Consider the following 24,310-nt stretch of genomic DNA (forward strand, 5'->3'; position numbering starts at 1 on the left):
ATAAATCAGTTTTTCATTTTGCTCAAAGACTATAGAGAGGAAGAGAGAATACATAATATGTCTTCTGAGCCAGAAAAAAACCCTTACCTGAATAGATTTCATAAGTTAAAGTAAATATTGAATAGTCTATTAAAAAACCTTGAAATCTAGCAGCTAAGAAAGTAAATCCAAGTTTACGTTTGATGTTTAAAATTTAGAGAATGTATTAGGAGTATGCTCCACTCTTGCCAGATGGGGTCCATAAATTGCTTGTAGAAACAGTCATTAGTTTACTAATGCACTTTTTAAAGATACACGAGGCAAATGTTAAAAGGAAGGAAAACTCGAAAACTCTGCCCCTGAGGGGGCTGTTCTATTCTGAGAGCCAGAGAATTCCATTCTTCCCCACCCTTCCTCCCTACCCTGATTTCTTCCACTTGCCTGCCAGGGGGAGCACCCATCTATCAACGTGAAGTCACTCCTTTAGCTCAAGGCATTGTGATCGTATAGGAATAAAATAGCCCTGGCAGGAATAAATAATCTGAGAAGGTCATTTTCAGATTTATAATGCCCTAGAAGAAATTTTTTTTGATAACAGAGGGTTGATTAAAGAAACGTTCTGATTCAAAACCACTGTGAAAGAGTCTTAGCCTGGGATGCTTCCAGAAAAGCAGACCACAAGAAGGGTGGCCTCATAAGATGGGATCTCCTTAGAAGAATGACAGGGGCAGGGTTCAAAGTCAGGGAGGTGAAAGCATAAGAAAGTTTTCCAAAAGGTGTGACTATGAGTTTGGTAGGTGATAACCAAACACACATTTTATTTTTATTTATTTTTTAAAAAATGTTCTTACTTTCCTGCTTGGGTGAAGGCTTAACCTGGTGGTCACGGATGTTTTCTTCTCTCAAATGATAACATGATAATATTAACAACTCCAGACAAGATGTGGCATCTCTTTAACAGACCTACCTGAAACTTCTTCCTCCTTTCCTAAGAATTTATTAGAATTTCGTCTCATTTTGAACTCACTTATAACACAGGAGCAGTTTCAGTCTGAATAAGGATCCACTAGATACTTTTTAGTGAATAGTCCAATCTCTCAAACTCTATTTTCCGGCTTGTCTTGTCTAATAATACAGAGTCTGCATATGTGCCATGTAGAGAATGATTACATCATTGGAAAAAAAATTTTTAATGAATACTTTTTTTAAAAATGAACATTTTAAATTGATATATTTAATTAAGTTAACATGCTTATTTAAATGAATAAACATTTAAAATCAGTATCATTTAAATCAGCTATAGTCATTCTAGGAGTCTGGATGCAGGCTAGCTTTTTGAAAATGAGACAAAATAAAAAAAGAACAAATTGTTTAAGTGAGGTTAAAACGTTTTCCTAGGTTGTAGCGTCTCAGCCAGATTTTTGTGTGTGTGTCTTTTTAGGGCTGCACCTGAAACATATGGAGGTTCCCAGGCTAGAGGTCAAATTGGAGCTATAGCCAGTGGCATACACCACAGCCACAGCCACAGTCAGATCCAAGCCATGTCTGCGACCTACACCACAGCTCACGGCAATGCCAGATCCTTAACCTGCTGAGCGAGGCCAGGGATCAAACCCTCATCCTCGTGGATATTAGTTGGGTTTGTTAACCGCTGAGCCACGATGGGAACTCCATAGTCAGATTTTTATTAGCAAGGTCAAGGTCTGAAGGAAAAGATCAGGAGCTTTAGTTCCAAGTAGCCGATCACAAGGTTGGCATTGAGGGCATAGGACCCACTGAATATAGTGAGACCTGAAATTCAGGAGTTAAGGGACCCTGAGGGCTGTATTGAAGACCTCTTAGTCTCTGTCTTACCTCCTTTATTTTAAATGTAATACTCATCAAACCAAGAAAGATACAAAGCTTCTTCAGTATTCATCATTTTTTGTGTATCCATTCATTTGATTATTGTTGTAAGGCACTAGACCAAAAGCCCCTGTAACATTTTATTAAATATTCCTCATGCATGAAAAGTCATCAGTCGAGAACTAGTAAGACATGGCAAAAATATGCAAGAAAAAGCTCTGTTGTTTAGAAAGAATAAAATCATATCAATTTAGAAAAGAATAGATATTGGAATGATCAGCAGCAAGCCGTTAGCAACAGAAAAGAAAATCTCATCCCCGGATCCAGCCTATAGATCTTTGGTGGCCTTGATGTCGCAGCAGGACAAATCTAGAACAAGGTTAAAGTGATGGTCAACCACACAAAACACATTCAGGAAAAAAGCCTATTGAATCCTAAAACCTTTTCCTCCCTAAGTGACCACATTTCCCTCCTTCCAAGGGTTGTCTTTATAGGTTAATCATGAATAGACTTTGCTCATTTTGAATTAGTTAATTTGCTCTTTTTCTATATTTCTTTATTATTATTATTATTATTTGGCTTTAGCATGTGGCAACTTGATGTGGGAACTCAGTTCCCAAACCAGGGATTAAACCTGGGCTTCAGCAGTGAATGCACAAAACCTCAAAACCACCAGGGAACTCCTCATTCTTTTTCTTTAAAAAAAAAAAAAAAAAGATGTAACTTGTCATAACCTGAGATGTTATCTAACTTCTGGGTTAGAATTATCCATGTAGTACCTGCAGACGTTAATTTTGATCATCAACTATGTGACTTAAACAAAGAACCACAGCTTGTCAGTCAAGGGAGAGTATTTGCTTCAAATAGTTATTGGCTGATCAAATGGGCACAGGTCTAATTCAGAGAACATTGTAATAGTTTCATATTCTCTCTCAAGGGACTGACCGGGCAGGTGGGTGTCATTTCACACATAGCAGTGACTCTTTGTTGCTTCAAAGTCATCACACTTTCAACCTGAAGAAAATGACTGAGATTTACTTTGGACAACACAAACTAATACTGATGTGTCATCACTGATGAAATAAATACCAGCGATAGCCTAGAAAGATTGATTTGAAAGCATGTCTGTCTCTTCCTCCCAAGATTGTGTATTAATGTACATAAGTATTCTAACCAATATTAGTTATGGTCCAGGGACTTACTTTAAATTCAGGCTTAAAAACAATGTGGCTTACAAATTGTTTCCTTATGGTTTTCTTATTTTTTATTATCACTTTGCTCTAAACTTCTATGGTGCTTTCTGGACAATCTTCAGGCCCTAGGCATGCATGTGCCTGTGCACACACATGTGCATACACACACACACATATAGCTCTAAGAGTTGAGATACCTATGTATTAATTTAGTTTGTTATGGAAAAGTGCTCTGATGATCCTAAAATATGCTCTTGACCCATATAAGACCAGAGGCCTTCAACGACTAAACTTTTAATTCATCTGCCTCATTCATACTGGGTTAGCATAAATTTAGCAAGAAGCCAACCTGGCCATTATTACTATACATGTTTAAGGTAAAAATGTTGAGGGTTCTTACCGGGCTGCGCCTCTGTGATCAGCAAAAAGGAAGAGAGAACAGACACCTAGTCAGAGAATGATGGATCAGTCAACAGGCTTGGGTAATAGAAGATTTCATAAACAACTACCTGAACACAGGCTCCAAGTAATAAGGCCAAAGGAAGACAGGCAGTCATGGTGTTTGTGGCTTATTTAAACCATAAGGAGGTTCTGGATAACCTTATGGAGACTCTATCTATCGTATAACACAGCTTCACTAGTGAGGATGTACTAGTTTCAGATATGTGTACACAAGGATGAAGCAGAACCATACAGGAAAACTTTGCTGACAGCTTTAAATATCTTGTCATAGGAATTTTTCTCCATATTGTTTGGGGAGGGAGTTTTAGAGCTAAGGCACTACAGTGAAAACTGTTCCCCCACCCAACAGGGGGTCAGCAAACATCACAGACATAATGCATTTCCCGTGTATTGGAGCTTTAATCAAGAGTCTCCAAAAATCAGAGAGCAGGACTAGAAAGACCTCTTTTCTGCCTGGCTCTTCTCTTTAGTGTTCTGTGGAATGAATGCGGATGAGGACTTTTTTTTAAAGTGTATGCTCTTGGCCTGGTGATTTGGGGAGCCTCTATCAACGGATATAATGGGATGCGGATGATGAGGCGCTCCTGACAAGCACAGGTGGGGAGGATGAAAACTGTCCAGCACCAACAGCATGCTGGTGGACCAGATGATGCCTGGAGAAAGACGACATGCTTGCTGACACGTGACTTCTGTCTCCAACTCCTCCAACCCTGATCACGGATGATATTAATACTCCCCAGCAATCTCTGGTCGTTCTCCCTCTATAGGATTTTCAGCAGTTCCAAGAGTGCCTATGATGTGAGTGGGGAAAGAGCTGTTGTTTGAAGTTTCACTTTCAGTTTATGGGTTAGCTCATGAATTTCCCAGAAGCTGCCTGGGATCCAGTTGCTGCCAAATCTCAAAATCCAGGCAGGAAGCACAGAAGTAGTGAAACGGTTGCTTAAATGAAAAAGAGGGTTCTACTCTCCAGAACACAAACCAGAAATAAAACCTATAGTCTTTTATACCTTTTATACCTGGAAGCCTCCATGGATAGATATTAGTCCAACTGCCTCAATGATATAAGAGGGAAATGAGGCTCTGAGACCCACAGCTGGGAAATGGGTAGAACCAGACACGGAGTTTAGATCTTGGATTCTTAGATCTCCAATTCTCACGTTCTTGCTAAGACACCAAGCCTGACATTGTTGGAGAACTCCTAAAGCAGAGAGCCAGGAATGGTTAATTCTCAGATGGCTACTGGTAAGTAGCTAGGATTTTAGACATATTTACACAGGTCAATTTTACTTGTAGTATTTTAGACTTTACTCTTTGTCATATTTTCCTGCTTTTGACTTATTGATCCCTTCTTTCTTATAAATCTGTCTATATGCATGACACTATTTAAATAAAATTTGAAAAAAAGAAGACTTTTTAATATATATATTTCTGGCTTTAAATTCTTTTGCTGAAGAATTCATACTGTGTTGTGAGAGAAATTTGAGCACTATTTTATATAAAGATTTAGATTTTATAATTCTTTTATGACCAGGCTAAAGTTCTTCTCTAAAGAAGGAAATGTGGAAATTTATATTTTATCTTTAATTTTATAGCAAACAATTCATTCTTAAAAGCTGCATAAAATATAACAGAGGGATTAAAAGTGACACAATTTCCCTCAAAAAGGTTATGAGAAATAATACAAAATAAAATGTACATGGCAACCACATAGAGGCAGAAACTTAAGTTCAAGAAGCTTTATTAATTTAAGATTCTAGAGGACAATGCTTTTCAAAATAATTCCAGTTATATTCACCGAAATTCAGTCCAATAAGTTAGAAACCTATATATTCTAAGTCATTGTTCCTCTTTGTATTTTTTCTAGTTAAAAGATAACAGGATTAAAAAAAAAGGAACATCAAAAAACAGCTGCTCAGATTCATGTCATCACAGCTTATTGACCAGAATCCAGAAGACCCAGCTAAAAGCTGTGAAAAGGTCAGGCACAGAAAACCTGAAGGTCCATAAAGTAAAAGATATCTGAAACTTTCAAAAGGAAAGGAATCCCAGAAATCAAATTGAGGGGCTTTTATATGCTAATTATCATCGTTAAGGAGCATAAAGCCACTGTAGGCTCTGCTGAACTAGGACTGCAAAATCATTATCAGCCAGGAGGGGAGGGCCTTTCCGTTAAAAGTTTTATTTTACTCTTTCTCCTGCCATTTCCCAAGAACTTTGAAGCCTTTAGTCTTCTTTTTCCTACCAATTCATAAAATTTGCTTCAAAGGTGAAGAATACTCATTCAGTGTCTGATCCTGATATGTTCTGTATGCTGAATTCTCTGAGTTGTTAAATTGCAAACTCAGAAGCATGCAGGGCAAGGAGCCGGGTATAGTGCTCGAGGGCACGTGTGTTTCACAAAGTTTTGGTGAACTGGCCACTACTGGCCACTACTGTCTCATGCCTGCAGCACCAAAACAAGTGGGCCTAATGCTGCAGATCTTCAGAGTTGTTGGAGAAGATGCCTGTCTTGATTTTTTTTTTTTTTTCAAGATTCTGGTTTTGAAATGGCACTGAAATTGTTTTTAACTGTGCAACCAAACAAAACATCCATTCAGTTATTCAGAATCTGCAGGTGGCCAATTTGTCTCTGATTGCAGGCATTTGTATCTCACATAACAAGCTCTCAGTACATTTTTTATCTCCTGTTATTATTACTTCACTTGATTGCTCAAACAGGGACTTTGCAATGGGTCTGTTTGTTTTCTGAACAAATTTCCTGTGTTCCTAATTAAACATTAATTGTTCAATTCCTAGACTTCTCTTGGTCTTCTGATGCATTATGGAGAAGGTATTGAAAAAGTTTATTTCCCCCTCTGCTTTTATTTTTGATGTTCGACTTAGAGATGAGTCTTACTTTATATTCTGAGGCAATTTTCAAAGTGGGTATACACCACCAACTTATGATTTGGTCACTAGAATGAAGATCTTTGGTTGGAACATTTTGCGTTTCTAAAATTTATATACTCTGCTATATGAATATGTATTTCTAAAAGAAACTACTTCAGTATATGTCCCCACCCACGGTGTCCTTATCCCACACTAGTTTTGTTTTGTTATTTTTTGCGCACAAGGATTCATTTAAATTCAGCTAACTAGGATAATTTAGTATGCACCAATGTGGGTTAAGTGTTTTAAGAAATTTATAAAAAGCAGTCACCAAACACAATCTGTCCGGCTTGTCAAAATTACTAAATAACCAGCCTCAGGTTTTGAAGCTTTACAACTTCCTCTTTGCTAAAATTCAGTGCTATAGGGAAACAGAGGAAAATGCATGAAAACCACGAAGCCCCAAACAAATATTATTTTTACACAGTCTAGTCACAGCAAACTCAGTGATTCACGGTAGAGAATCTTCTAGGAAAGAATGAGACTATATGATCATTATGTTTACTATTACGATCCTGACCAATCGTCTTATTTGTTTTAAATGCTCTAGGGTGAAGACCCAATGCCCCCCTGGCCAGTTGTACATGTTGGTCTATATTTAAATTTATTCTTGTGTCTATTACAAGTCAGATGACAGTGAATGCCTATCAGATCCAACAGGAAAGGGAAGAGATGATCTTCAGAAACTCCATTTGGGGAGAAAAACAAACAACCCGTTCCTGACCAGGATATCACTGAGAGTTGACTGGGTTGAGCCTCACCAACATGAGCATGGCCAAGGACAAATGAGACAGGGAAGCAGGAGGAGGACTTGTCTTTCAAGACCCACAGCTAACAACGGAAAGGAGTACTTGCCCTTGAGACTGCTCTAAGAACAACAGGAAGAAAATTAACCAGGAAGAGGACATTTTTAAAGCACCACAGGTAAACCTCAGGCTGCTCAGTCCTGTCAATATTAGAAGTGGCCAAATTTGGTTAAGTCAGAGATTCAGGGTCAAAAAGGATAAGCGAAATTGGCAAAACACAAAGAAAGGTTGCTGAAGCCCACCGATGATAATATGTATGTTACATAGCACGTGACGTGGAGTTGACTCACAATTTCTCCAAAGTGGCCCATTCGGTTTAGTAAAAATAATGATTATAATATATACCAATGTTATGTTTGAACGCCAAAATCATTGGCTCTATATTTTGAAAACTTGTGATATTCCTATTCCCTTTTTTGTTCTTCCTGTGTCTCCTGCTCTTCCTCCAATCATATGGACTTGCTACAAGAGCATTTCCTGCACGTGGTGCAGAGACTGTCACGATTGGGCAATGCGCAGGGTGGAAGGTTATAGCACTTACTGCAGCGTCCCCTTAGAGGCGCTCCTTAGTCAACCAACCACTTCTCAGTCGTCCCTTAACATGGAAACACAATATTTTCATATTTTTCAGTGGAGAGGTGGTCTGTGCCAGCCAGGCATCAGCCATCATGCATCAGCATCCTGGGAACATGTTCCCAATAAACCAGGCAGCCAAGACAAGAACAATGATTTTTTTTTTTTTTCCAGTAGATCTGTTCCACTGTTGCTCTAAAAAAGAGATGTAGGCATGTCCTATCTGATTTGTGTTGCCATTGAAAATCACCCTGGAGTAAACGGGACTGTATAAGAAATGATTGGCATTTTATAAAGATCTTCTTTTACTGTCTCTGACAACTCCTGAAGGGGATAATTTTTCTGATTAATTAAAAAAAGAAGAAAAGAAGACCACGACCCTGTCTCAGGCCAGCTTCAAGAGCATTCACTCAGGAAGCTATCATATTGTACATTAAAAAAAAAATTGGAAAAGTTTGCCTAGCTCATGGTAAGTATATGTAGCTTGACTAATCCAAGTGGAAACTGCAATAAATGAAACTTAATACTAAAATATTTGATCATCTGCCTGTGACTGAGGAAGAGGTGACTCTTTACAAAATTACCCTGTAGCCCTTAATAACAGGCTTGTAAAATCACTTAGTAACCAACTTCCTTTTTTCCCCCATGGGGCATAATTAGACCGTGTCCTGGTTCACAAAGGTTTGTTTTTAAAATTCAGAACCTTGCTTAGGTATTAAAACACAGGCGGTTATTAGATATGCAGATGATGAAGATGATATAATAAATATATAAATAACATTTGGCCAAGATATGGAAAGGACTTGTTATTTCTTACCGGACTTTTCCTCTAAAAGCGTAGGCATGGGGAGGAAAAATAAAGAGAAAATGAAAGAGGTGAAGGGTATATTCAAGAAGATACAGCTCAAGTCTCGGAATAACCTTGCTAAAAACAACTCTCCAAGTCATTGCTCTTATTAATGCTTCCTATGAGTGTCTGATACAGTCATTCCCAGGCTGCCGGTTCACACCACCCCAAAAGATGCCATGTTGCCGTACTGATTTATTGATTATTTTGAGCTGTAGGCACTTGAAAACAGCAAATTCTGGAAGAGGCTTTCTATGAACTCCTCTAATTTGCCCAAAGATAAATCTTCCAAAAGGAATTCAGTTGTCTTAGGAGTTTCGTCAATCAGGGAGGACTGGCTCTTTTTTTTTTTTTTTTTTTGGTCTATTTAGAGCTGCACCTGTGGCATATGGAGGTTCCCAGGCTAGGGGTCTAATCGGCCAGTCACAGCCACAGCCACAGCCACAGCAGCATGGGATCCAAGCCACATCTGCACTCTACATCACAGCTCATGGCAACGCTGGATCCTTAACTGCTGAGCGAGGCCAGGGATCGAACCTGAATCCTCATGGACACTAGTTGGGTTTGTTAGCCCTGAGTCATGAGGGGAACTCCAGGACTTACTCTTATCATAGGAGAGAAGATAAGAAGTTAATACTATATCCAAACTTTGTCACAAAACAGCATACCGCCCATCTACACTTCTAAGGGCCCATTCATGTTTCCTGAATATTACTTATTTTCCCCTAAGAAACTTCCATACCTTTCTCCTTTCCCTATTAAGATTCTGAATTCTAACATCACCTCTTGAAGTTACTCATTTTTCTTGACTGTCTGCCAGGTATACGTGAGATAGACATGTAATAAATGTATGCTCATTTTTCTCTTGCTAATTTGTCTTTTTGTTAGAGTCCAGCTGAAAATCTAAGATGGCTTGAAGTAGTTTTGCCTCTTCTCCAGATTCAAGCTGGAGGACATAGGTGTGGCCTCCATTTGCTCGCATGCTAAGCTCTCTTTTGAATGGTTTATTTTTATCAAGTAGAGTTATACTTTGAAAATAAAAAATTATGCTGTGTAATGTTGAAAGGAGCTGGAACATTCCATGAATGCATTGCAGCCAAGCACAAAAATAAAACATGAAAAATTTTTCCCAAATTTCAGTTTTGTCAGGGAACCCAGTATCTATTATCTTCTCCTGAGTTACTTTGTCTAGAACCGTCAGTTCTTTCATTCTATCCTTCATTTGCCCCCACACTCCCCAGGGTCAATTACAAATGATTTTCCTGGTACATGGTCCCCGGCCCCTGGAAATGCTCTTTTATTTCTTTAGCAACCGTCTTGAGGGCTTCATTTCTTGCTGCCAGCAGTACCCCACCGACCTCCTCCAAGTTTCATCTCCTAAATCCATCCTTTGTACCATCCCTAGAATTAGTTCCCCCAAATAGTGAAGTGAATGCATGGCTCTGTCCCTCAAAAACCTCCCTATTATTCAGAAACTAGAAAGCAGGTTGCATTCTGTCATCTCATGCCTTCACGATGGGCTCCAGCTTACCTTCCACTGTTGTCTGTATGAAACCTACACTTAGCTTCAGACGCTCCTTGATGTCTCCGTGTGTGTGGTACAAACACTTCCCTGCCTTCTGCTCGAGCTGCCGCTTCAGCCTTGCATGTCTTCTCCTTCTCCCTCAATTACCATCTTACTCATTCTTCAAGGCCAGTCACATTTCCTCCATGAGGTCTTCCCCAAGCTCCTAGTCAGGATAAACTCTTCTCTGACATTTATTAGCCTCCGGGAAAACAAAGATACTCCTGGCTAGCTCTCATGGGCAGCGCTTACTTCGTTTTGTATTATTTAGATGTCTTCATTCGATTATTAGCTCCTAGTAATGGTTATGAATGGACACTGTCTAGCCCCAAACATAGTGCAAGGCACGTAGGAGGCTCTCCAAGTGTGTTTATGAATTTACTTTTGGGGTCATTAAAAATGATACAGATCAATTAATCTCTGACAAAGGAGGCAAGAATATACAATGGAGAAAAGACAGTCTCTTCAGCAAGTGGTGTTGGGATTCACGTACATCAATGAAGTTAGAATATTCACTCCATACACAAAAATAGACACCAAATGGCTTAAAGACTTAAATATAAGTCCTAATACCATAAAACTCCTAGATGAGAACACAGCCAAAACATTCTCTGACAGAAATTCAACCAATATTTCAGCTTTCCAAGGCGATAGAAATAAAAGCAAAAAAAAAAAAAAAAAAAAAAAAAAATCCTCCCCCCCACCCCCGCAAACCCTCAAAACTAATTGTCACCTAATCAAACCTATAAATGCTTGCACAGCAAAGGAAATCATAAACAAAACAAAAAGGCAATCTATGGACTAGGAGAAAATATTTGTGAATGATGCAACTGATAAGGGCTTAATTTCCAAAATACACAAACAGCTCATGCAACTCAATAACGAAAAGCCAAACAATCCCATCAAAGCATGGGCGGAAGACCTAAATAGACATTTCTTCAAAGAAGACATACAGATGGCCAAGAGGCACATGAAAAGATATTCAACATCACTAATTATTAGAGAAATGGAAATCAAAAGTACCTCACACCACTCGGAATGGCCATCATTAAAAATCCACAAACAATAAATTCTGGAGAGGGTTTGGAGGAAAGTGAACCCTCCTATATTGTTGGTAGGAATATAAATTGGTACAGTCACTATGGAAAACAGTATGGAGGTTCCTCAAAAAACTAAAAATAGAGTTGCCATAAGATCCAATAATTCTGCTCCTGGGCATATAGCTGGACGGAAGTATAATTTAAAAAGATACATGCACGCCTTTGTTCACAGCAGCAGTATTTGCAATAGCTAAGACACAGAAACAACCTAAATGTCCATCAAGAGATGAATGGATGAAGAGGGTGTGGCATAAATAAATAAATAAATAAATATATATATATGTATATAAAAATAAAATACTATTTAGTCACAAAAAAGAATGAAATATCATTTGCAGCAATGTGGAAAGAGAAATATAAATACCACATGATACCACTGAGATGTGGAATCCAAAATATGACCCAAACGAACTAATCTACAAAACAGCAACAGACTCACAGATGTAGAGAACAGACTTGTGGCTGCCAAGCGGGAGGGATGGATTGGGCATTTGAGATTAGCAGGTGCAAACTATTATATAGAAAGGATAACAATACAGACCTACCATACAGCACAGGAAACTATACTCAATATTCTGTAATAAACCATAATGGAAAATAACCTAAAAAAGCATATATATGTGAATCACCTTGATGTATACCTGAAACTAACACAACAGTGTAAATCAATTATACTTTAATAAAATAAATTTTTAAAAACTCTATTAAAATTATACAAATAGTTGAAGCATAGTGTGTTTTAAAATACAAAAAGACGGAGTTCCCATCATGGCACAGTGGTTAACAAACCCAGCTAGTATCCATGAGGATGCTGGTTTGATCCCTGGCCTTGCTCAGTGGGTTAAGGATCCAGCATTGCCGTGAGCTGTGGTGTAGGTCGCAGATGCAGTTCAGATTCCAAGTTGCTGTGGCTGTGAGTAGGCTGGGATTAGACTCCTAGCCTGGGAACCTCCATATGCTGCGGGTGTGGCCCTAAAAGACTATATGTATAGTATAGAGAGAGAGAGAGAGAGAGAGAGAAATAAAAAAATATATAGAAAGATGAATTGCTCTCTGAAATAAGGCTGAATTGTATATAGTCCAAAGGATATGGCCCAGTTGTAATGGTCCCTTCAGCAGCTCCTAGAAATGTTTCCCTTGGCTTCTATTTGACTGTTATCTCTCTGCCCATTTGTGAACTCAGGGTATAATATATGTCACAAAGGCTCTAAGGAAGCAGCACAGCTTGGCACAGACCTTTGGGCAGAGCCATATGATTAGTTCTCAGCGAGCAATAAAAAAAACGAGTGTTTCAGAATAATTGAGGGTCAAGACAGGGCCCACACCCTGGGGCTGCTTTCAGACCCAGACCCTTGCCAAGGAGCCCAGAGATATGAAAATTATTAAGGTTCAGATCCTCGATTTCCAAACAGAAAGAATTTTGGGAGGGGTTAAATAAGATAGCTTCCAAAGAGTTGTCATGGAAGGCAGAGCATGAGTTTTTACATATTCAAATTAGCTTAACCGCTTATTTTCTGGATGCTTTTGAACAAATTACACTGTTCTTCAGTTCCACAGTGTGTAAAGCAGGGTGATTGAGACCTTAGAGAACTCTCATGAGGATTCAGAGATGTGGATGAGAGTGAGAGCAAACATTCACTGAGACCTTACTGCCATTATTTTACCTTATGAGGTTGGTGACACTATTATTTCTAATTTACTAGTAGGGAAAAGGAGGTTCAGATGAGTTCCAAGGTCACATGGTTACCAAGGATGAGAGCAGGAGAGATTCCAGCTTGTCTAACTCAAGGGCAGGGGTGGGCTCCTGGCACAGCCCATTTCCCCTGGCCATTATCAGCACTGGGATTCAGGAAACACACAGCCAACAGCTCATAGATCACTGAGCCTGGAAAATCATCTTGAATTTTTCCCTTGGACTGGAGGTAAAGAGCTCAGGCCTCTCTGCCATAGCAGGTCTCAGGGAGTGAGCTTTTCAGAGTGAACTTGTGTTTCCCTGCATGGTTTCAGATCCTGGAATTCAACTCTGATCATAAGGTAAATGTCTCAGCCCTTTTCTAGAATTAAATGCATTTTATTAAATTAGAATCAGAAGAATAAACACGAGCATGCAAACGATAAGGGCCCTCCCCTTCCTCCTACTCCAGGCTATGTGATGATTAAATCATCTTTATTCAATAAGTTGTTTTAATTGTTAGCAGCTATTAACACCTAGGCTATGGTCTCTTGGCTTAAGAGTTTCTTCGGAATATTAAACAAAGAAAAAACATGACAATTCTCCTTTGGGGAAAGCAAGGCTATTTCTTGATTTAAAATGAACTAATAGTATCAGAGTCAGAAAAAAAAAAAAAAAACTGAAAAAGAGATGTATACCTCCAGGTACTTGTAATCACAGAGTAAGTGAATTTTTGCTTGAACTATACATGTACCTAAAATATAACCATTGAATTGTCTCTTTGTGCAGCGATGTTCCTGTCCTATGGCCTGAAACAATATAATTCTCTAATTTGCGAGCCTTGTCTAAAGGTAGCTCTTCCATATGATCAACAGCTTTCCAAGGGACACACAGATGCCTGCCCTCTGGGGATGGAGAATCTCTAGCTGCATTATCCCAAATCGCTTTCTAATGCAAGTAGACATTCAAGTTAGGTCTTGTTGAAACCTTCCTTTCTTGATGAAGGACTAGAAATCTGCAGTATTTAAAATTGAACTTGGGGAGTTCCGGTTGTGGCTCAGTGGTAATGAGCCCAGCTAGTATGCATGAGGACACGGGTTCGATCCCTGACCTCGCTCAGTGGGTTAAGGATCCGGCATTGCGGTGAGCTGTGGCATAGGTCTCAGGCTCTGCTTGGATCCTGCATTGCTGTGGCTGTGGTGTAGGGTGGCACCTGCAGCTCTGATTAGACCTCCAGCCTGGGAACTTCCATGTGCCACTGGTGCATGTGGAAAACAAAACACACAAACAAACAAAACCCTGAATTCTGTTTAAGACCCAGAGTTAAAGTTAATAGAGGTGAAGAGAGAAAAATATAGACCAGCATTTCACATGGAGATTTTGTGTTCTAAGTACACCCCTGTCCTCTTAATAAGGAACTGAGTTGCCATGGGAATATCTGGCATCAAGTTTCATAAAGTGGCATCAAGACACAAAAAGCTAGATCTAATTTGAAGCTTTTTAAGAGTCTATAATTCTTTAACCTTAAAAATAGAATCTATATTTTGAATCTTTATATTTTAATTACAGAAATTTTTTTTATAGATATACCCACTTCCTATCAGTTATGTATGACTAGTCAGGTATTCACAAGGCACATAATTCATTTACTAAACCATTAGCAGATATTAATTGGGTACCTAACAAAGGCCATGTACTATTCTTAGTACATTAGTGAACAAAGCAATAGGAACAATAGACAAAAAAGCTTCAATGAATTTTTGGGGGGACAAAGGAGGAGATAATTAAAAAATAATAAATATAATAAATAGCTAAAGTATTTAGAATTTGAGAAGATGCTAAATATAATTTTATTTTACTTTTATTTTTTTGTCTTTTTAGGGCCACACCTGTGGCACACGGAGGTTCCAAGGCTAGGGGTCAAGTTGGAGTTGTAGCCACTAGCTGACACTACAGCCACAGCAACACCAGATTTGAGCTGCGTCTGCAACCTACACCACAGCTCATGGCAACACCGGATCCTTAACCCACTGCGTGAGGCCAGGGATCAAACCTGTGTCCTCATGGATACTAGTCAGATTTGTTTCTGCTGAGCCACAAAGGGAACTCCTGATACACGTCATTTTAAAAAGTCAAGTGGAAGAACTTACAAAGCAGAAACAGACACAAATATTTGGAAACCAAACTTATGGTTACCAAAGGAGAAATATAGGGGTAGAGGATACATTAGGGGGTTGGGACTGACATAAATACACAACTATATATAAAAGACAGATGGATAACAAGGACCACACAGGGGGTATAACACAGGATGTACTCAATACTGTGTGATAACCCATATGGGAAAAAAAGTCAGAAAAGGAATGGATATATGTATATGTACAACTGATTTACTTGCTCTACACCTGAAACTAACACAACATTGTAAGTCAACTATACTCCAATAAAATTTTTTTTAAAAGTAGAGGCAAAAAAAAAAAAAAAAAATGGAATTCCCGTCATGGCTCAGTGGTTAACGAATCCGACTAGGAATCATGAAGTTGCGGGTCCGATCCCTGGCCTTGCTCAGTGGGTCAAGGATCTGGTGTTGTGGTGAGCTGTGGTGTAGGTCGCAGACGAGGTTTGGATCCTGTGTTGCTGTGGCTGTGGCGTAGACCAGCGGCTACAGTTCTGATTGGACCCCTAGCCTGGGAACCTCCATAAGCCGTGGAAGCGGCCCAAGAAATGGCAAAAAAAAAAAAAAAAAAAAAAAAAAATTAAATTAAATTAAAAAAAACTAAAAAGTAGAGGAAATTATAACGTTGTGGGAATGCCAGAGGGGGGCTTTTTGTGACTTTAAATAAGGGAATCGGGAGGGCTCATTGAGAAGGTGACTTGACAAATCCCGGAAGTTTGACCAGGAAGTGGCAGTGCCACTGTCTGGGGGAAAAGGGCACAGCTAGGGAGCGCTGAGTGAGAAGGAAGAGTGGCAGGTGTCCGTCTGGGGTCTGTGTGTCGTCACCATGAGGGGTTCAGAGGCCACTGTGAAGCCTGGCTTCACTCTGCTCTGACACAGCTTATGGCTGTTTATTTATCAGGAGTTCTCACCGTGGAGGTTTAGTCACTGTTGGTTGCTGAGAAGAGGCATTGATGATACAGATGAAACAAGACCAGAAAATGCTTGGATGAGACATATGTTGTTTTTCATTACTCTTTGGAAGCTTATTTTGATTCCCCATGTACCATGCTAAAAATAAAAATAAAGATGGGCTTCACAGAGGCTAGGAGGGAGAAAGAGAGTTTCAGCTGGGCCAAAGAGAATGAGACCAGTCGATCTTGCCTCTCCTCTGTGTCAGCCACTTTGGGACAAAGTGGGACCAGTTACCTGGGACAAGTTAACTCAGACTGGCATTCACGGCTCTGTGCCGCTGCTGCGCTGGTGGCCGATTTGAAACACGAGTTCCTAAGGTCTATGGGCAGCTAGTGGCTGTCCTTTAGACAGTCTAAGAGACAAAAGGAAATCTCACCTTCATTCTGTTTAGAAATGAAATTTCCCTCAGTCTCTGGGAAAACATTTTCTGATATAATTAATATGGGTGATTCACACTCAAGTATTTTTTTTCCTAAAATAATTACAAAGCACATTCATTGCTATAGATTATTTCTGGCACTAAAATTCTCCTTCAAAGAACAAAGGGATTGATACTTTTTTTCTTATACCATTATACTTATTTTTAAGGTATTATTCATACATTTATAGAAACTCTAGTATAAAAATAAATGTAATAGTATAAGAAAGATAATAAAGGATCCACCCTTTACTCTCAAGATCAGGGACCACTACGTGACTAAAATTTGAGACTTTTTTTGTTTTTTTGCTTTTTAAGGCTCTACCTGCGGCATATGGAAGTTCCCAGGCTATGTCGAATCGGAGCTACAGCCACAGCAATGAGAGATCCGAGTGGAGTCTGCCAACTACCCCACAGCTCACAGCAACGCTGGATCCTTAACCCATTGGGTGAGGCTAGGGATTGAACTAGCGTCTCCATGGAACCTAGTCGGGTTCATTAACCGCTGAGCCATGAAGGGAGCTCCTGAGAGGTTTTTTTTTTTATGGCTGCACCCATGGCATATGGACGTTCTTGGGCCAGGTATTGAATATGAGCCACAGCTGCAACCTACAGCCTACCTACAGCAATGCTGGATCCTTTAAACCACTGTGTCAGGCCAGGAATTGAACTCACACCTCCTCAGAGACCCACGCCACTGCAGTCAGATTCTTAACCTACTGTGTCAGAACAGGAACTCCTAAAATCTGAGACTTTAGATGAGAAAACAGACCTCTTATTAGGATGTGTGGGATTAGGGGAAGAGAATTATGACCAAAGAAACTGGCACCCATAGACGAGAACACAATAATAAACTTTAGAAAATGACTTGCAAATAACTTCTGCAAAAGAAGAAATAGATGTACTGTTCATATTATTCATGCAACCAATAAAGGAAGAAAAACTCAGTTGAATGGAAGGGGAAAGGTAAAAAAATTTGCTCTCTTTATAAAATAATGCAAGGGATGTAAGTTGCATAATATTACAGCAAAACCCCAAATTCTGTCAATTTCCCACAGTGAAGAGCAATCTATCTGTCCAACCTACCATGTATTTTCTAAGTACCTACTACGTGTCAATCAATGTCATAGATTTTCGAAGAAAGTTTCCATTAAGGAAGGAGTAAGAACCTAAAACTTGTGGGTGTGGGATCAGTTATAAACTCGACACTTACTGAATTACAAGTTATGTTTCTGTTACAAAACTTATTTTCCAAAATGACTGCTTATTTATAGGGTCCATTCTACCTGGATTATACCATTAGTTAAAAAAAGCAGTTTTAAATTCAATTCTAGACCTGTGGGATGAACACAACCAAGGCAGGAGGCCTTAAAGGTATAAACATTAGCCTTTTCGATTATAATTAGCATTGTAATTAAAAGCATATAGCTCAGGAATTTGCTACCTCTGTTTGAGAACATCTTAACATTTTTACGTGTGCTAACATTGTGGGTCTATTGTCTCATTTGATTAGATTTTAAGTTGGTAACAGAAACTGAGGGTTTAAGGTCTCTGACCCTAGTGTTCATGTTTCTGGACTCCGCAGTCAGATCAGGTTCTCTGACACAGAAAAACATAATGAAAGAATTTGGAGTTATGCAAGGAAATTCTAACTCTTACACCTCGCAAAGGGAAGCAAAATGCCATGTACTCCGAGGGTACAGCCAATATTAATTGGAGAAATAATGACAAAGGCAACTCAGATTAAATTCATGTTTTCATTTTCTTTTGTCTTTTTCTTTTTTTGGCTTTTTTTAGGGCCACACTTGTGGCATATGGAAGTTCCCAGGCTAGGGGTTGAATTGGAGCTGTAGCTGCTGGCCTATACCACAGCCACAGCAATGGGGGACCAAGCCGCACCTGAGACCTACACCACAGCTCATGGAACTACGAGATCCTTAACACATTGAGTGAGACCAGGGATGGAACCGGCATCCTCATGGATACTCGTTGGATTTATTTCCACTGACCCACAAAGGGAACTCCTTCTTCTCACTTTCAAAGAGATCAAAGCACACAGCAGCTCAGATGTCTTCGTACCATGGTGGGCATCAGGGTTTGAAAAATAATGTTTTTATTTTAAAGATCATAAAATGGAAGTAACAGAGAATTCCCCAGGAAAAAATAATGAGTAATGAAGGAACAAACAAGCATCTAATAGATATGAAACGAATTCTTGTTCTGATAGACCATGGCTTATTATAATATAGGAGAGAGAAGAATATAATTTGCAAATGGAAGAGTCCACCCCTTTCCCCGACTATCTTTCACGATAAGGCCTGAAAAAAAAATAGAGTTACATCTCATGTGACAACTCCAAATGATTTTGGCCAGGCTGCATGCAGCTCTGTCTAAAGGGGACTTCTCAGACTACATCTGGGATGCGGGACCTTGTCGTCATGTCTGCTGAGAGTATGGAAGGGGAGTAGTAGCTTATACGCTCTGTGCTTGACCTCCTTGATCTAGATCCAATCCAAATCACATTTGCCTTGTGAAGCTGTCCTTGATGCGTAGACCCCACGCTGAGCCTCCTTCCTCCAGCTCGCTGCACTGGAGGTCTGGGCATCAGAATGCATGCAATCATTAGCCTCCCCTTGCACGGTGCACTTTCTACCAGGAGCGAATGCCAGCGTGTAGGAGACTGGAGCTCTCCGCCCCCACTGATGACTCTTTGTTTTTACTGAACCCAATGGGGTGCTGAACCTTCTGCCAAAGCGGGGACAGGAAAGGGGGTGGTGTTACCAAGCAGCAGCAAATTCAGGGATTTTGCTCTCTGGCAGGCTAATTTGGGGGTGGGAGGGTGGGTGGGCCACCTGGAATAGGCAACCAGCACCAGACTGTCCTCTGTTGCAAGCAGGCTCCCCCTCCCCAGGTTTTTTTTTTTTTTTTTTTTTTTTTGATTAAATAACTTCATTATGGATGGCAAATTTCCTGGAACAAGATTAGACTAATTGCTCCTTCATGACTCCATGTCAAATACTTTAATTCCTTGCATTGTGGAGTTTTGCGATGGGGAACGGGAGGAGGCATTTAGCAACATGCCAGGCTAGGTCACCTCCTACTCTCCCATCATTTCCATCAGCCCTCTTGACTTTGCTCAAGTCCTCCCTTGCTATTTTTATTTTCTTTCTGCCTCCCACAAGTTTCTGAACTTAGGGAAAAGGGAAACGGAGCTGAAAAGGGAACTGATGCTTACAGAGCCCCTTCTTAGGTGACAGGCACCGAAGGGGGGTATTTTGCAGCATTATCTCATGTCCCCTTTACATACATCCTGAGAAGGCAGGATTATTTGTTCCTATTTTACAGACTTGGGATCTGAGACTCTGGGTTAAGGAGCTTCCCTGGGGGCACACGGATAATAAAATACAGGCTCAAAAGCTCATAGTCGTCCTACTTAACCAAAGTGATTCAGGGAAGTACTCTCTTTCTTGGTCTCCTTGCTGTGTCTTCAACCTGCCTCTAAAAGCGCTTCCCTTAGAGATTCTTGGGCCAGAGCACACAACGGAATATTATAGCTGAGAGGGATTTAAAGATAATGTAGATGAAAAGATATACTGTTTTTAACTTGGCAGAAACAAGGCAGAATTAGAGTCCTGGCCCTCAAACCTTTGGCTGCCTCTTGATCTTTCTGAGTTGATTTCTTCTGTGAAATAGGGTGATGCCCACCTCCCCGTCTCCTTAACAGTGTAGCTGCTCATTACATCTTTCTAATCATGTCATTGTTTGTACAACAAAAATCACTATTATAATGAGCCATCGACATAAAAAAAGCCTTGCTGATTAATTGATTCGGGGAACTGAAATACATGAGTCACAGAAAAAACAAGCTGTCCTTCTTTAACATTTAAAACAAAGGCGACACAGAAGCCATGAAGCCTGCCTGACCTGTCATCTCAGCCTTGCTCTCTTGTCACGTGGAACAACACATGGAGGACCTTAGGATGCGGTGTATGGAGACCGACGACGTGGGCTCTTTAGGCACCCTCAAAGTGAGAGGCTTCAGAGGGTTTGTGAGTACTCAGAAATTATTTGAATAATGTTTTGGATAAGTTCATGAACTTTTCATTTGTCCCCTGGAAAGAGAACCAACAGCTTTCATCAAAAGTAGTGTAGTGCTATTGAGTCTTGAGTTGGAAACCAGACCTTCTGAATTTAAATCACTTAACTTCACTTACGAGCTGTGACATCCTGGATGAGTTAATTAATTCCTCTAGGTTTCACTTTTCTTATTTGTAAAACAAGGGTAATGACCGTACTTATAGGGTGGTTGTGAAGATAAATAAATTAATATACGTGAAGCATCTGACACACAGTCAGTGCTCAGCTTTTCACAGCTGCCAAGAGCAACACCATTGCCACTGTAAATGCTCTAAGTGGTCTGTGACCTTAAAGATGTTTAAGAGGAGTCACCATGAGACACATTTTATTGTTGTTCTGGTTAAAAACAGCTGTCATTTACTAAGAAAGTCCTTTGGGCCTTATGTACATAAATTTCCTTACAAAGTACTGAGCACGATCCTTGCACTACTTCCTTAATTCTTACGAGGACCCTATTGGGTGAACAGAATCATTAAAATGATTTTACACTTGGTTAAGCCTTGACTGGGGCTTAGAGTTTTAAGTAACTTACCCAGAGTCATATGGATAATGTGTGCAGTCAGAATGCAAACTGAGTTCTGACCTTTTGTAGAGCACAAATTTGTAATCAGTACAGAACTAAATACTTACAATTAAGAACAACTATTCAAGGTAAGTCAGCAATGATTCTTGGCTATCAAAGAATAAAAGTACAATGGAATATTATGCAGCCCTAACAAAGAATGAAATAATGCCATTTGCAGTAACATGGATGGACCAAGAAACTCTGATACTAAGTGAAGTTAGACAGTGAAAGACAAATATCATTTGATATTTCTTACATGTGGAATCTAAAAAAAAGGATACAAATGAACTTATTTGCAGAACAGAAACAGACTCACAGACTTTGAGAAACTTATGGTTATCAAAGTGGACAGATGAAGGGAGGAGATGGATTGGGAGGTTGGGATTGGCATATGCACACGAGGTATAATGGAATGACTGGCCAACAGGGACCTGCTGTATAGCACAGAGAACTCTACCCAATATTTCGTGATAATCTATGTGGGGAAAGAATCTGAACGAGAATGGATCTGTGTATATATGTACGACTGGATCACCTTGGTGTACAGCAGAAATTATGACAACCTTGTAAATCAACTACACCTCAATACAACTTAAAAAAATAAGAAATTCAAAAATAAAAAAGAACAAAAGTAAAGGAATCAATGGCAGCTCATGACAAAGGCAAAGGTGATTTTGCGCCAAGAATGAAAACACAGCATTGTCATCTCAGTTCCATGAAAGCTACGAGAGCTATGGATTGCAAGGTACCTAGAGAACAAAGCCCATCTCTGAAGACGTGTCCCTGTGGGTTCTGGAAGAAATGGAGGCGTCTACCTCTGAGATCCTGCAAAGCGTGAGGAAGCCAAGAAACTGTGAGATGGAGGCCAGAGGGGAAGCTGACCCCCAGAGAGCAGATCTTCAGTCAAGAAACTGAAGTGAAGACAGGCAGGGCATTTGGACCACAAGGGGAAGTTCAGCTTCTATGTGCTGTGAGTGACATCAGTTACACATTGTTTTCTGATAAACTTGTAGTTAGAATGTTAGCAAGAGGGTTGGACAAAGACTGTCCAGTATTTCAGGTATGCGCTCTCAGTGCCTGCTGCACAGAAGGTGCTTACAAAATATCTGGTGGATTGATTGGAAAAGGGTTGGAAAACAAGGTCATTCCTCCATGAAATAAACTCAGTGGAGATGCACGATAGAGGACTGCACTGTGAATGCCAGCCTGTCATAGAGTCTCCTGAAGAAGCCCATACTTATTCCGGGGATTTTGATGTTAAAAAAATTTAGGAATGCTTCTGGAATTACCTTCAAAACCAATCTACAGGTATTGCAAAACCAGTTATTTTATTTTATTTTTATTTATTTATTTATTTTTTTGGTCTTTTTGCCATTTCTTGGGCCGCTCCCGCGGCATATGGAGGTTCCCAGGCTAGGGGTCAAATCGGAGCTGTAGCCACCGGCCTACGCCAGAGCCACAGCAACGCGGGATCCGAGCCGTGTCTGCAACCTACACCACAGCTCACGGCAACGCTGGATCATTAACCCACTGAGCAAGGGCAGGGACTGAATCCGCAACCTCATGGTTCCTAGTCAGATTCGTTAACCACTGCGCCACGACGGGAACTCCAAAACCAGTTATTTTATTAACACATTTTCCCAGTTGGCTACTCAGAGTAACTACTGGTCTTGGCTTTTAATGGCTTCAGGCTATTTGGGTTTCCTGATTTATCACCACTAATGATATTCTTAAAAATGTGCCCTAGGCTCTGCAGCTAAATTTTTTTTTTTTTTTGTCTTTTTGCCTTTTCTAGGGCCGCTCCTGCAGCATATGGAGGTTCCCAGGCTAGGGGTCAAATCAGAGCTGTAGCCTCCGGCCTATGCCAGAGCTACAACAACTCAGGATCCGAGTTGCGTCTGCGACCTACACCACAGCTCACGGCAACGCTGGATCCTTAACCCACTGAGCGAGGCCAGGGATCGAACCCGCAACCTCATGGTTCCTATTCGGATTTGTTAACTGCTGAGCAATGACAGGAACTCCTCTGCAGGTAATTCTAACAATAACAATAAAATAATCTCTAAAAGTAGTATTGGTTATGAGTGCTTTATATATTAACTCATTTCACCCTCACAATAGCCCTGTGAATTATGTATGGAGGTTATCTCCACTTATCATTGAAAAAACCACGGCACGGGTTTTGTAACTTGTGCAAAGAAACCCAGCTAAAAAGCAAAGCCCAGTTGTTTGAGGAATCATGACATCACTGGAATAAGTGTCTGTTTCCACCTCCCTTAAATTATTTTAAATTAAGGAAATTAAAGGTATTCAAGCATATGTTGAATGTACATTTCATTGTTTTTGTAAAGGTATATTTCTCTGTGGTCTAATCTTGTACCTGCTATTTTATTTAGCCCCTTTGAGACATTTTTACTTTTTTTTCTTTTTGTCTTTCTAGGGCCTCACCCACAACATATGGAGATTCCCAAGCTAGGGGTCCAGTCGGAGCTGTAGCTGCCAGCCTACACCAGAGCCACAGCAACGTGGGATCTGAGCCAAGTCTGCCACCTACACGACAGCCCATGGCAAAGCCGGATCCTTAACCCACTGAGCAAGGCCAGGGATCGAACCTGAAACCTCAAGGTTCCTAGTTGGATTCGTTTCTGCTGCGCCACGATGAGAACTCTGAGACATTTTTACTTTTTAAGAGCAAAACCTTTCGTGGAAGATGTAAGGAGTGTGACATCAAGAGAAGTAAGTAGCATAACTCTTTATCTCATCTCTGTTTCTAGCTCCTCCTTTAAGGGAAAGAGCTTTGTATTTTATTCACAGAAAGAAATGGACATCCCAACAACTACCATGTAAGGTAGAGGTTCTTTGTTTCCATTTTAGGCATGAGACTCAAAACAGGTTTAGGAAACTTGCATAAGTAGTACTGTTAACAAGAGGCTGAGTTCAGGATGATCAGACTCCATCTTTCCCACTCTATGCTGATTCCTTTAGCGGTAAAGCACGAAGTTACTATTTGTGTTTAAAGAAATATCATGTGTCTTTTTTAAGGAAAGTTTTGTCCAGATATATACCCAAGAGTGGGACTGCTGGGTCATAT

General features: G+C 40.1%; 1 protein-coding gene and 1 long non-coding RNA gene across 51 annotated transcripts in view; one reads left to right on the top strand and one right to left on the bottom strand.

The window, feature by feature from the left end:
* The window catches only part of SGIP1 (SH3GL interacting endocytic adaptor 1), a 228,031-nt gene that overhangs the window by 84,358 nt on the left and 119,363 nt on the right, over positions 1-24,310 (bottom strand). The window contains exon 1 of one of the 50 annotated variants that reach the window (XM_084964774.1): positions 3,418-3,463. The exons of the other annotated variants lie outside the window; for them this stretch is intronic. The gene's annotated coding sequence lies outside the window, so the exon portion shown is untranslated. Of the gene's footprint in view, positions 1-3,417; positions 3,464-24,310 lie in introns of those variants that run through there. 50 annotated transcript variants of the gene reach the window in all.
* On the top strand, positions 4,427-8,570 carry LOC146402875 (uncharacterized). The gene is made up of 2 exons (XR_014808060.1): positions 4,427-4,721; positions 6,958-8,570. It is a non-coding gene; the product is annotated as an uncharacterized LOC146402875 (long non-coding RNA).

This window comes from Sus scrofa, chromosome 6, assembly GCF_054392235.1.
Source record: "Sus scrofa isolate SSC_HxYL_T2T_F1_AM1 chromosome 6, Sscrofa_HxYL_maternal_Yorkshire_Landrace_v2.0, whole genome shotgun sequence".
NCBI classification, from domain to species: Eukaryota; Metazoa; Chordata; class Mammalia; order Artiodactyla; family Suidae; genus Sus; species Sus scrofa.